Consider the following 13,134-nt stretch of genomic DNA (forward strand, 5'->3'; position numbering starts at 1 on the left):
AATGCCTTTGTCACTGCCAGACACAATTATGTTGCCCCATGTGAGATATTCTTGCCAGTAATATCCTCATCCTCCTGTTCATCCTTAGAGACTTTGTGTCAATCCCCAGTTTCATTTGCACCCAGACATCCATCCTTTTTTGGCTCCAGCTATGAAGGTTACAGCATGCTGCAACAATGCAACACACACTTTGAGTTAAACTGCAAGGCTCTGCTGGAGAGGTGCAGGCGTCACAACCTCCTGTTAAGAAGCCTATGATCTATTCCACTAGGGCCTGGTGAAAACATAGACAGTGCCATATCTTCGCTGTTAGTGTCAAGGTTTTGTAAAAGTATTATCAGTCATGCTTGGAGGAGTTAATTCTTATTTCTCAACTGCCATTCAAGGACCTTGGAAGTAAACAGGAGGCTGAGACTTCTCTAACTTGGTAGCTCCAGGGTATCTGAAGCACACATATAGCCATATATAATTTGAATATATATGCAGTGGAAGCATTTTCATTTGATGAATTCTACAGGTTGATGTTAGGATGTTTACAAAGCACCACGAATGCATTCTATAACACCCTGCAATTGAGGGAAGCTAGTATTAGTGGAGAATCCCACTTGTATTTTGTGTAACTCTCCTTGTGATGGGGGATTGATATAAACAAGTATGATCTGGAGAAAATGGCATCTCCCATGGTAAGATTTGACCCACATTTCCGTGGGATTCTGGATTACTAACCCACCGATATTACCACAACACTAATGCCTCAGTATGTTCTACTCTGCCTTTGAGCAAGATGGAGCAAATTAATTTTAGTCCACTTTTTGAGCTGGTGTAGTTAATTGAATTTCAGATTCACAATCTCTTTGTAGAGAAGTTTCCGTAAAAACACAGCAGAGATGAATACGCTATGTGGAGAATCATGAGAGTAAAGTCAATCCAATCAGTCTGTGCTATACCACATTAGTACACCAACATGCAATGTCATCACAGTGATGCACATGTTCTGTATTAAATGAAAATACTTGACTGACTCAGTACTCAAGTGCAGAAAATTGATGTTAGATCAACTTGAAAGTGAAAACCAGTTCCACCAGCAATCAGCAGTGCATGAAGCTTTATGCAGCAAACTTCAATGCATTGAGCCATAGAAACATGATGGGAGGATATGCAGGTTTTAATTCCTTTTTCAGGATGGTTGAGTTTTGGCTGGGGGTGCTGAGCAAAGGTCAAAGCATATCCTCCTGGTTAGAAGATTGAAGGCACAATTGCTGTTGCCGACTATTTCTCACACTGTTAGTGATGGCCAGTACAGAAGGATTCATGCTCATCTGTAGCCTTGAGCAGAGTATGATTAACAGTGGAAAGTTTTGAATGAATAGAGAGGTTTGATATATACGGAACAAATTAAATAAGATTTCTAAACCTTCCTGGAAGTACTGTCAACCTAACTCATGGCTTTTTGCAAAAGTAGTTCCTGTTTACCAGAGTGTAAAGAGAAAAAAAACTTTTGTCAGAGAGTAGGAATAGGGTGGACATGTTGTGTTTAAAAGCTATGCAATGCACATTCAGCAAAAATATGAATATATCAATAAAAACAGGCTATATTTCTCTTAAAGGAGGATGTAAACTCTATAAATTCAGAGCATGGCAATCTAACTGTGGATTGTGAAAGTTTATGTGCTACATTGTAAACGTCATCAAATAACATCAAAATGCTCCTTTTGTTACAGGGCCAACCTATTTGTAAACTGAGGGCCCATCAGCAATGGGATAGCATTATATAGAGGTTGAATGTAAGAAAAAAAATAAGCACCTAACCATTTCAAATCCTACTGCATGACTAAAAAAAAGGTGAAGTTGTCATAGTCCTGCTGGACGACAGGGGAAAACAAGTGCAAATTAAGTTTCTGAAAACTAAAATGTAAAAGAAGCAGGACACAGAACTGAAAATTTCATTATATTACAGAATTTCACAATTTCACAATATCAGCAATCCAACATTGTGGTCATTCTCTGTAAGATTTCACATTTATTTTCGATCAGATTCAGTTCATTTGGTAGCAGTGTCAACTCTGACCTAGAAGGTTGGAGGTTCATGCCACATTCCTGAGAACAGAAATTTAGGCTGATAATGCAAAACAGTTCTGAGGGAATGCTGCACTGTCAGATGAACAATCTTTCAGATGGTAGGTTAAACTGAGACTGCTTTTCTCTCTCAGGTGAGCACAGAAGGTCCCCACTGTCTGCTGTTAGTTCCTCAGTCAACATCACAAAACAGATTAGATGGTCATTATCACATTACTATTTGTAAGAACTTGCATGCTAGTTGACTGCTATGTTGCAGATCAACAAATTGTGTCAACTCCTGTTCCCCTCCCAAAGTGAACATTCAGCACAATACTTATTGCAACACAGCAAGTTCATACAGAGAACAATAACCATCCTGTGCCATTTGACTTGGCCAACCCTGTTCACCGTGAACATCTGTGATATTAATTAAACTGTCCACTCAGTCAAGTTTAGAAAAGCTTCTTTGAAATTGTATCAGCACGTTGTTCAAGAGCGCTACTGTTTCTGATACAGGCAAGACTCCTAGAAACTAAGGAATATTTAAGTTTCTCAACTCCATGAAGGAATATAAAAGAATCAGGGCATGTGTGTGACTTGAGCAAGTGGGAAACAATACAGGGTGTTTTACACTTTGTCTGATTTTTCCATCCCAGTAGATGCCTTTTCACCACTTTGTAATTTACGTTCTACCCATGTTGAATTTGAAGGTCAATAGAAAATGAAACACGGTGGATCTCCAGCCTTTCATTCAGACCTAGGAACAAAAGAAGCCCTGACAAATTTCTCTCAGATTTGTGTTACTTTGCATGTTGCCTGCTTCACTGTAGGATATTTACATTGTTCCTGAAACATCTTCTGGTTTTTTGCTACTCTTATTCAGCAAAGTGGTGGCTCAGTGGTTAGCACTGCTGCCTCACGGTGCCAGGTTTGATTCCACCCTCGGGCAACTGTTTGTGTGGAGTTTGAACGTTCTCCCCATGTGTGTGTGCGTTTCCTCCCACAGTCCAAGGATGTGCAGACCAGGTGGATTGGCCATGCTAAATTGCCTGTAGTGTTCAGGGATGTGTAGATTAGGTGGGTTATATGGGGATGGGTCTGGGTGGCTTGCTCCAAGGATCAGTGTAGACCTGTTGGGCTGAAGGGCCTGTTTCCACTCTGTAAGTATTCTATGATATGAGGATGTACAGTAATATTGCAATAAAGCAGCAAGCTACAATAATACAGTTAATCCATTACTAAGGTACCTTAAGACACAGCAAAGCTCAATCATTTTCAAATCAATTCTAGTGGATGCGCCTTTGAGTGCAATGCCGTGACCTAACTTGGATAATTCCACTTTAAGTGTCTTGACTGACTTTAGAGAAAGTACGCAGTGATGAAAGCTTAAGAGGCAAATTTCTCAAATGGCATTTCAACAGATTTAAGATATTGAACAATTTGACTGAAGGTGTAACTTGTGTGCCACAGCAATGACCCCAAAGCAAAGTTAAAATTATTGTCCTCTTATCAGCCAGATATTACATTTGTTTTGGGATGCGTTGGTATTAATTTAATCAAAAATGGAGCTGCAGTGTTCAGTAAGCCAACACCACTGCACAATCAAGAGATATTAATCAGTTCTGAAGAAAGGTCACTGGACTTGATGCATGAACTCTGTTTTTTCTTCACAGATGCTGCCACACATGCTGAGTTTCTCCAGCAGTTTCTGTTTTTGTTTGTTTCATATCTCCATTATCTGCAGTTCTTTGTTTTATTCAACAGATAATAATGTCTGTGATCTAATTTTGTGTGTTATATCAGAACACAATTCAGGCAATACCATTGTCAAAATAGTAAAATCTTTATTTTAAAATATCCAGTTTTGTGCTATAATGCAGGCTTTTAGTGTTGGCCTTTGATCAGTCAGGTAAATCAAATTTGTTCAGGCTCACTCCACTGAACTGCTGTCATGCATTTAACGTTCCTCAAACACTTGTGTAGATGGCCATGAGATCATAGTTGTTTGGTGTCCCTCTGCAAACCACAAAGGATACACTTAACAACATCATGTGCATCTATTTGCTGAAGTACAGACCATACAGCCACATTTGTAGTACAAAATCAAAGACTGTGATGCTTTGGCCCATGTATTTAGGAATATATTTGTATTGGTTCTTTCACAGGTCTCTTTGTGTGGAGACTAATTACCACATTGACATCATGGGGAAGAGGGATGCATCAGTCAGAATCCTCTGTCACTATATGACAGAAAATGTACCTCCATTTCATGACTGCAGCAGATAACCGTGGTAAGATTATATGCTGTAATTTTAAGCATTTTTATCTACATCAGTACATTAGTATAAAATGCTTAAGCATTCAAATGTGGAAGGAAACCTCCAATTAATTTCTACTGAACATCCTCCCCTCTTGCAAAAGCAGTGAGAAGGGAAGGAAATTGATTGTTTGTTGAACAAAAAACAGAGGAAACACAGCGAGGCAGAAATTATAGAAAAAAAGATAAAAAAGTAAAGAAACTGAAATAAAGCGTCAGAGAAAAAGGGCAATTATACACCCATGGTGGTAAAGAGCTGATCATGGCATCTGATGTAAGGCTTTTCTATATATCATCATAGACTGTGTATTAAATTGTCTCACTTCGATTAAGAACAACCACAATATTTCAAAATGTCTTGTAACAATTATAAACCACTAAAATTCAAACCAGAAATAGTTAAATACCGAGAACTACTACAAATATGGCAGTAATTTACAAAGTGGAAGTGATAACATTGGAGCAAATAGCAAATGTTATTATCAGATCCCTGGTGAGGTTCTCTTGCTCTTGTTCCGAATGGAATACCTGGAATTGCTAAACTCCCTGGAGAGGAAGGCTGATCTCCCTCTCATTGGTTATTCAGCCATCCCTCACAACAAGTCATGAACCATCATGCTAATTTAAAATGATTTAAATATTTTGAAACTGTCTCACAGTAAAATCCAACCCTACATAATAAAGAGCTCTTACCTTTAATATAAAAAGGGCTCCTTCTGGATACCTTTCTCCTAGACCCCAATAAAAAGATAAGGTATTGTACCTATTATTGGATGACACCGTTAGCACTAATGTTTACAATTGAGCAAGTTAATTTTGAGACTATTTGGCAAGTTGTTGAAAATTCTCCTGTTCTGATACCCTTTGACAGTGATTGAATTCCGGTATTTAAAGTGAGAGAGAATTTTCCCAATTGTTTTGCCTGCAGTGCCAGAGTGTTTAAAATTGCTGTTCACAAGGTTTGGCCCTTGCAGCATTCTAGTCCATGCACATGGACACCCAGTCAAGAACACACACAGACTAATGTCACACTAAGCTTCTGGAGGATAACATAGAAGAGGTCAATTGTGGAAAAACTGATGAAGGCCATGATATTAGATAAATGTACACTTTGAGTAAAGTAAGTTAATATTATATAGTCAACATGGATTTATCAAGGGTAGGTCACGTCTGACAAATTTGATCGCATTGTTTGGTGAGGTGACACAGTAATTGGATGATGGTAGTTCTGAGGATTTTGTATATTTGGACTTTCAGAAAGCATTTGAAATGTTGCCAAATGGCTGGTTGGTTAGCAAATTAGAAATGTTTGGAATTGGAAGGTCCTTTAGCAACTTTGATTACAAGTTGACAAAAAGACAGGAAACAGGGTAGATATAGATAGGCATTTCTGAGATTGGAGACAAATTAAAAGTCATGTTCCCAGGGTCAGTGTTGGAAGAACTCATATCTTTTCTGATTTATATAAACATTTTGGAAATGGATGTTGAGGGCAAATTCACTACATTTGTAGATGATACCAAGCCAGGGAAAATTGTGAATTATGATGATGATACTGGGCAACTTCAGAGGGACATTGGAATGAGGAGACACCTGGCAGCTGAAATTCAATGCGGCGAAATGTGAGGTAATGCATTTTGGTTGAAGATACATGAAGAGACTGCAGGCTCAATGACACAACTTTGAGGGGAGTGCAGGAACAGAGGGACCTCGGGGTTCAAGTGCATAATTCTCTGAGGGTGGCCAGACAAGCTGAAACAGTTGTTAAAAAGGCTTAGAGGATCCTTGGGTTTATAGATAGAGGCACAGAGTATAAAAGCAAGGAAGTGATGCTATATCTTTACAAATAATTGGTCAAATTACACTTAGAGTATTGTGTTCAGTTCTGGACACGTTGTTTAAGGAAAGATGTGAAAGCCCTGATGAGAATGCATTGGAGATCAACTACAATGATACAAGGAATGTGGGAATTTTAGATATAAGGAAACGTGGGAAAATTGGGCTTATTTTCTTTGGAGCAGATGTGACCTCATTGAGGTGTTCAAAATTATGAACAATTTGACAGGGTAAAGAAGGCTACTCTGTTTCTACTTGTTGCTATGTCAGTAATTAGGGGGTCACAATTTCAAGACTGTCAGCATGAGGACTAAGAGTGAGGTGAGTAGAAACTTCTTTATGCAGACAGTTGTTGGGATTTGGAATGTGCTGCCTGGGAGCACAGTGGAGGAGGATTCCATATGTGGTTTCAAAAGAGAACTGAATATATATTTGAAAATGACGAATTTAACGGGCTACAAAGATAGGGCTGAAGAATGGGACTAGCTTTTTCGGGAACTAGTACAAACATGACAGGTCACATGACCTCCTTCCGTATTGTCAAATCCCATGATTCTTTAAGAGGTGACTTTCTGCTGAAAAGGGGATGATAGTCAACCCCCTCATTGTTAAACACCTCTCTCTCTTTGTTTGGAGTTTCCCTGACACTTTACAGGTGTGACATTCCATGAACTTTATACAATACAGAAGATAGACTATGCATTTTAACACAAAAATTTGCAGAAGCAAAGTTTCTTTTGATATCTTGCATACTTAAAAATATTTTTACTCTATTTTATAGTTACATTTGTTTTAAGAATGTAATTTAATACTGAATTCTGTTTCCTGTCTCAGTTTTGTCCCTTCAATATCTTGATATTTTGGCCAACATTTTCTATCCCCGTTAACATTTCTCAACTGCACACAATCCTACTTTCACCATTAGGAGTGTGAGAGAGGGTTGTTGCATGAGCAATCACAAGCCTCAAACCCCACAACTTCTACCACAGCAAGCTGGTTGAAAGCAGTGTGGTCTTAAGAAATTGAAGACTGGAAATCCGAGGTGGTGCCTTCATAGACCTCTTAGTTAGATCATTTGCAAGTTATTTAACCACCTGTTACTTGTCAGTGAACACACAATCTAGTTCTGAGGTCCTGTTCGTGATGGGGGTATTGGCACAAAACCTGATTACCAAATCAAGGGCCTGCCTGCATCCAGACTGAATCCTAACCTTGACTAAAATTCCCACTCTAAAAATCAGTGTCATCACTCTAAGTTTTAAACAAAAACCACAGAAGAATTAACTATATGAAATAACTGCACAGAGGCCAACATCCCATCACCAAGTCACCCTTTATTTACTAGTACACTGGCTGTAGCCATGTAGCCAAGAGTCAATCCTCAACTGAGGAGATTCTAATTTCCTGGTTATACTGGCTTTCCTGGCTGGACAAGGTTAACAACCCCATTCAAGAGTCTTGGAACGAGGTCCACCAGGTTCCAATCACTGCACTACATATTAAAAGTATCATTTCTAATAACAATGCTAAGTCAAGGTGGACAACACAAAAAGAAAACACCTTTAAATGAATGAGTAATTTGTAAGCTTGCTGTTGAGAACAAATTTAAAATATTTCTTTCTTTAAAAGCCAACCCTATCGATTTTCTTTAATCTCAAACTTCCTGTCAGAACATGATTGTAATAAAACTGTCATATGAGATCTGAAGTAAGATTCTTACAAATTGGGTGCTAGGACTGTTTCCATGACAAACAACCTGCAAGTTTCATAATAAAATGCTTTAAATATAATTTAATTTTGAGCTGTGCAGGATCTCTGCTTTCTCATGAAGCTGAAGGGAAGCTTTCACTGCCATATTGGATTTAGTTTCCAATTTGAGGGTCATACACAGAAATAGTTGATACTACGTGCAATCATCTGCAGAAGTGAGAGAACAGATAACCATAATTGGATAAGACTGAGCTGTGATAGTGGTGGCAATTTTAATCAGATGCTCAAAATGGAGGTGAAGTTAGTGATGTGTTCACCGAGTGAATGTCTCAAGCCTTTTTAAACAACCTGTCCAGTATTCAGTGTGGGCTAGTGGCCAGTTTACTGAACCAGGAAATCGAAAAGCTGATGGTTCCGTGAGATCTGGGCATGAGGTCAACATTAAATGTAGGAGGGCATGCTCGTGGGCTGGGGGCTCACTCAGTAAGTGAGCAACAGTAAATCTACAACGTTTTTCTGAGTTCAGGTTCATTCTTGCCCATGAAAATTCCACTGTGAAAATTCCAAACCAATTTCAGAGTAATCTCCAGAGACCCATGAAATATTATTCGCTCAGCTGCTTCTAAACTGGTTGCCTGCTGGTTAGTCCACTCACTGCTTCATATAACTCGGCAGAACTTCTGCAGTTCACGCTCTGCCTATATTTCCAGGAGGAAACGCTATCCAATCACGGTGTTTGTTAGTAGCCTTTCTTTAATCTCCAAAGGACATTGACAATTTGGTGAAGTGGGCAGACGAGTCACAGCTGTAGTCTAATGTGAAGAAGTGTGATATGATAAATTTTGATAGTAAGAACATAGAGAAACAGCGTAAAATAAAGGGTGCAACTCCAAAGTGTGCAGACACAGAGAGATCTGGGTGTATACATGCATAAATCCAAATGTTTATATTATCTTTGGCTTTATTAATTGGGGCATGGAGTGCAAGAGCGAGGAGATTGTGCCGAACTTGCATATGACACTAGTTAAGTGACAGTCAAAATATTGAGTACAGTTCTGGATGCTACAGTTCAGGAAGGATATGAACACATTTGAGAGAGTGCAGAAGAGGATGAAAGAATGATTGCAAGACTGAGAATCATTTGTTGCAAAAGTAGATTGGAGAAGGCGAAAATGTTTTCCTTGGAGGGGAGAAAGATGAGTGATGATTTGATAGGCGTTTGCAAAATCATGAGGGACAGAACTAATAGAGATAAACTCTTTCTGCTGGTAAAAGAATCAAGAATGAGAGGACACAGATTTCAATTAATTTGCGAAAGAACCAAATGCCATATGTCTCTCCTCGCACCGTGCGTACTTCGGGTCTGGAATGCACTGCCTAGAAGTGTGGTGGAGACTGGTTCAATGAAGGCATTCAAGAGGACATTGGAGGATTATTTGAATAGAAACAAAGCACAGCATTACAGAGAAAAGTCAAGAGAATTTCACAATCATAAGGTTCATTCAGAAAGCCTGTGCAACGGACCAAATGGCCTCCTTCAATGTTATTGTGTTGGGCAGCATTACTGTGCTTACATTTACAAAAGAAAATTGCATCAGTGTATCACTGGGCATTCAAGGAGCAGTCAAAGAAAGAAACAAAACCCACCATTTTCCACTTTTGGCTACTTTTAATAGGGCAGGCTACAGTTGAAAACTTTCTTGAATAAAGTCTTGACTGCAGCTTGAGTGAACCATCACATAAAATGGAATAAATTTATAATTGACAGACCCTGAACCACATTCTTTCACAAGGTTAGACCAACAATTAAATCTCCTGCAGTGAACAATTTTGCACTTTAATTCCATAAAAGCTATTTAAAGAGGTCAGGCAAATTTTAAAAAACTGTTTAGTAATGTTAAGATTTTGATAAGAACTGATTTCTTCACAAGCACGCTTACTTCTATAATGGTTTCAAATTTAACTTTGCCTGATATAAAATCAGTTGATGTTATCAGTTTTCTGGTGGTGATAATGCTTCAGTGTGAATTGCTGCAACTTTATTTAAAATTCCTACAAGTGAATAAACACTTGTGATTTAAGGCAATTCACTCTGTGCAGATTGGTCATTGTTTGTATAGTTGCCATCATAATTAAATATGATAAAGTATAAATTATGAATGGATTGTTGAACATAACTTTTTCAATTTCAAAGGTTAATAAAGTGAAGTTTATTGTTATTGAACAAAGTTAAACAAAGCTGATAAAATTTTACAAAACCCCTGATAACAACACTGGGTTTTAAAAGCTGCTATGTTCAACTGCAGTTTCAGTACAGATTGCAGACTGAACGGTACAGTAAGTAATGTCAAGTACTTAAAGAGAAACTGGAGCCACATTATGGTAGGTTGTATATTCTGTTTAGCTTTATTATATAAACCCCTATGTGGGAATGCTGAGTAAAGTGTGGAAGTATTTCTATCATATGTCTTTCTTTAATTGGGCTCACAGTAATTTATACATCTTTATTATCATAATTCTTAAAATAATAAGTATTGAAAATTATACTTTGGAGTAAAGCACACTGCTTTCATGTTTCGGTTAAATAATTAACAATCATAAATCCTTAATAGACGGTTCTGTATGTAATTTTAATATATCACAAGCCCTAAAGTGTTCGCCACTTTCAAAACGTGTAGGATATAATATACAAAACAATCCTATGCACGATTTAAATATGAACGACTAAAAACTGGAATGGTGGTCCACCACACTGCACCTTACAGTAACATCTCTGCAAGTATCTGTAGTAGTCTTTCTTACTCGGATAAGGAGAAAGGCTGATTAGACTAAGTCTGTGCATCCGTATTCAAACACACAATACTCTACTTTGTAGTCTTCAAATTCTAAGGAGAATTTTAGTGTTTGAAAAGAATTGACAGGATAGCCAACTGTTTCTGAGACAAGGTTATGGAAAAATGGCAGACAGGAACACCTATGGCTCAAGTTTTTTTTCAAGCACAGTTCCCTAGCTGCGATAAATTATGGGTCATTGTGCTTCACTGAAGTGCACTGTCTGAACTAAAATTTGATTGGACAATGTGACATCTGTTGCATTTCAAAAGTTGGAAATCCTAGGCGAAACAATAGTGCCGAATTCATAGCTGCACTGACAGCATAATTAGTAAGGACATCCCTCACGATAAGACAGTAGTGAACTGGAATAAGATTTTTTTTTAAAAAGTCCTTTGCTTACAATGCAGCAAGATGTAGATTAGGAAGGAGAATAGCCAAGATCTTGTAGAATGCTGGAGCAGTCTCAAAAGACCAAATGGCTAATTCCGACTCCTATTTCTTATGTTCTTATATTCTGCACAGGCTGGAAGATGCCTTGTTCAATCTCCAGTTGAGCTGAATTAACTGATCTCATTTAAGGCAGCACTTTAAATTGTTAAAATTGGCCTAAAATAGGCCGAAGCTGTAATTAGGCTAGGAAGAGAGACTGGTCAAAGCTCATTATAAAATGTGAAATATAATTGAGCCCTTTTTCTCACTTGACTGCCTCCATCATGCACCCATCATTCACAGAGATACTCACACAGAGGGAATGGGTAGCGTCAAGCTAACAGGGCAACATACAAATACAGATCAAAAGGAGGACATGTTGGGCAACTCAGTCACAATTCTTACAGCTAGTTACTATCTGGTGACCAAACTGGAATGTGTCTAGATGTTGGCTGAACACATGAATGGGCTGGTTGTGATACCATCAGTAGCAAAATAGGCAACCTTCATAATAGTGCCATGGAATAATTTACATCCACTTACGTAGGTCGATGGGACGTTGATTCACTATCTTGTCCAAAAGACAGCATCTTGAACTAAGTGGCACTGCTTCAGTACAGCTCTTCAGTACTTAACTCTTCATCCAAGTCTCTTCCTGCATCAAGGTATTCAGTACTGCATCAGAGCACCTTGAGAGAATACTTTCTCCCGTGAGGCTCCATTAGTTGCTATTCTTGTGCACAGAATGTCTTGCCAGCCAGTTCCAGTGTTAGTGGCAGCCAGAATGTCCCTCCCCTTTAGGAGATGCAATCTAGCATTATTTAGTGCAGGGTAGCTTCAACTCAGAATGACAGAATCACAGAACTGTTAGAACACAGAATGAGGCCATTCAGCCCATTGTGCCTCCTGGTTCAATTACCTAGTAGTAATCTCCTGCCTTTCTCCCATGCACGTAATTTCTATCTAAATAATCACCCAAACCCCTCTAGAATGGCTGTATTGAACCTGCCTCCACCACATTTCCAGGCAGTGCATTTCAAGCCCTGACTACTCACTGAGTTAAAAAGTGTGTTTTTTTAACCTCGTCTGTCCTTTTTTGCACGTCACCTTGAACCTGTTCCCTTTCGTTCTTGTTCCTTTTGCATGTGGGAACAGCTTTTACTGATCTACTCCATCCAGGCCACTCATGATGTTGAAAACTTCTTTCAAATCTCCTGTCAGCCTTTTTCTCTCCAAGAAGAACAGTCCCAAATTCATCAAGCTACCCTCTTAACCAAAGTTTCTCATTCCTGCAACCATTTTTGTAAATTACTTTTGCATACTCTCTGATGCATTCATATGGTTCCGATAATGCGGCACCCACAACTGTATACAAGTTCAACATCACCTCTTTGCTCGTGTACTCAATACCTCTATTAATAAACTTGGATGCTTTATTAACCGCCCTCTGTCTGTCTTGCCACTTTCAATGATCTGTTTATGTACATACCCAAGTTCCTCTCCTTCTGCTCTTCAGCCTATTTTAGAATTGTATCCTCTATTTTATTTTGTCTTTCAATGTTCTTCCAAGCAATGTGCATCACCTCATATATCTCTGCTTTGAACCTCATTCACCACCTGTCCACCTACTTATCAATGTTGTATTGGAGTTCCATGCTGTCCTCCTCACAGTTTATAATTCTTCTAATTTTCATGTCAATTGAAAATTTTGAAATTGTCCACTGCACATCAAGATCTAGATCATTAAGATATATCAGGAAACTCATGTGAACCTCGCATGAAATTGAGACCCCTGCTGAGACATTAGTGCATTTACTGTCAGGCTGCCTGTTACTACCACTTAAAGTGACAGTGAAAGTTGCCTTAGCCCCTGAGGACATGAGGTTGCTGTCTCATCTGGGCAATGATTGGTAATGAATTCAACCCAAGGTTGAACTCTTTAGTTGAGG

The 13,134-nt window shown here is 38.6% G+C and overlaps 1 long non-coding RNA gene across 2 annotated transcripts in view; it reads left to right on the top strand.

Moving 5' to 3' along the window:
• Positions 1-13,134, top strand: part of LOC125466014 (uncharacterized) — a 39,555-nt gene that overhangs the window by 1,830 nt on the left and 24,591 nt on the right. For both annotated transcript variants that reach the window (XR_007250352.2, XR_007250351.2), the window contains exon 2: positions 4,224-4,349. This is a non-coding gene — a long non-coding RNA (uncharacterized LOC125466014). The remainder of the gene's footprint in view (positions 1-4,223; positions 4,350-13,134) is intronic.

Source organism: Stegostoma tigrinum, chromosome 30 (assembly GCF_030684315.1).
Source record: "Stegostoma tigrinum isolate sSteTig4 chromosome 30, sSteTig4.hap1, whole genome shotgun sequence".
NCBI classification, from domain to species: domain Eukaryota; kingdom Metazoa; phylum Chordata; class Chondrichthyes; order Orectolobiformes; family Stegostomatidae; genus Stegostoma; species Stegostoma tigrinum.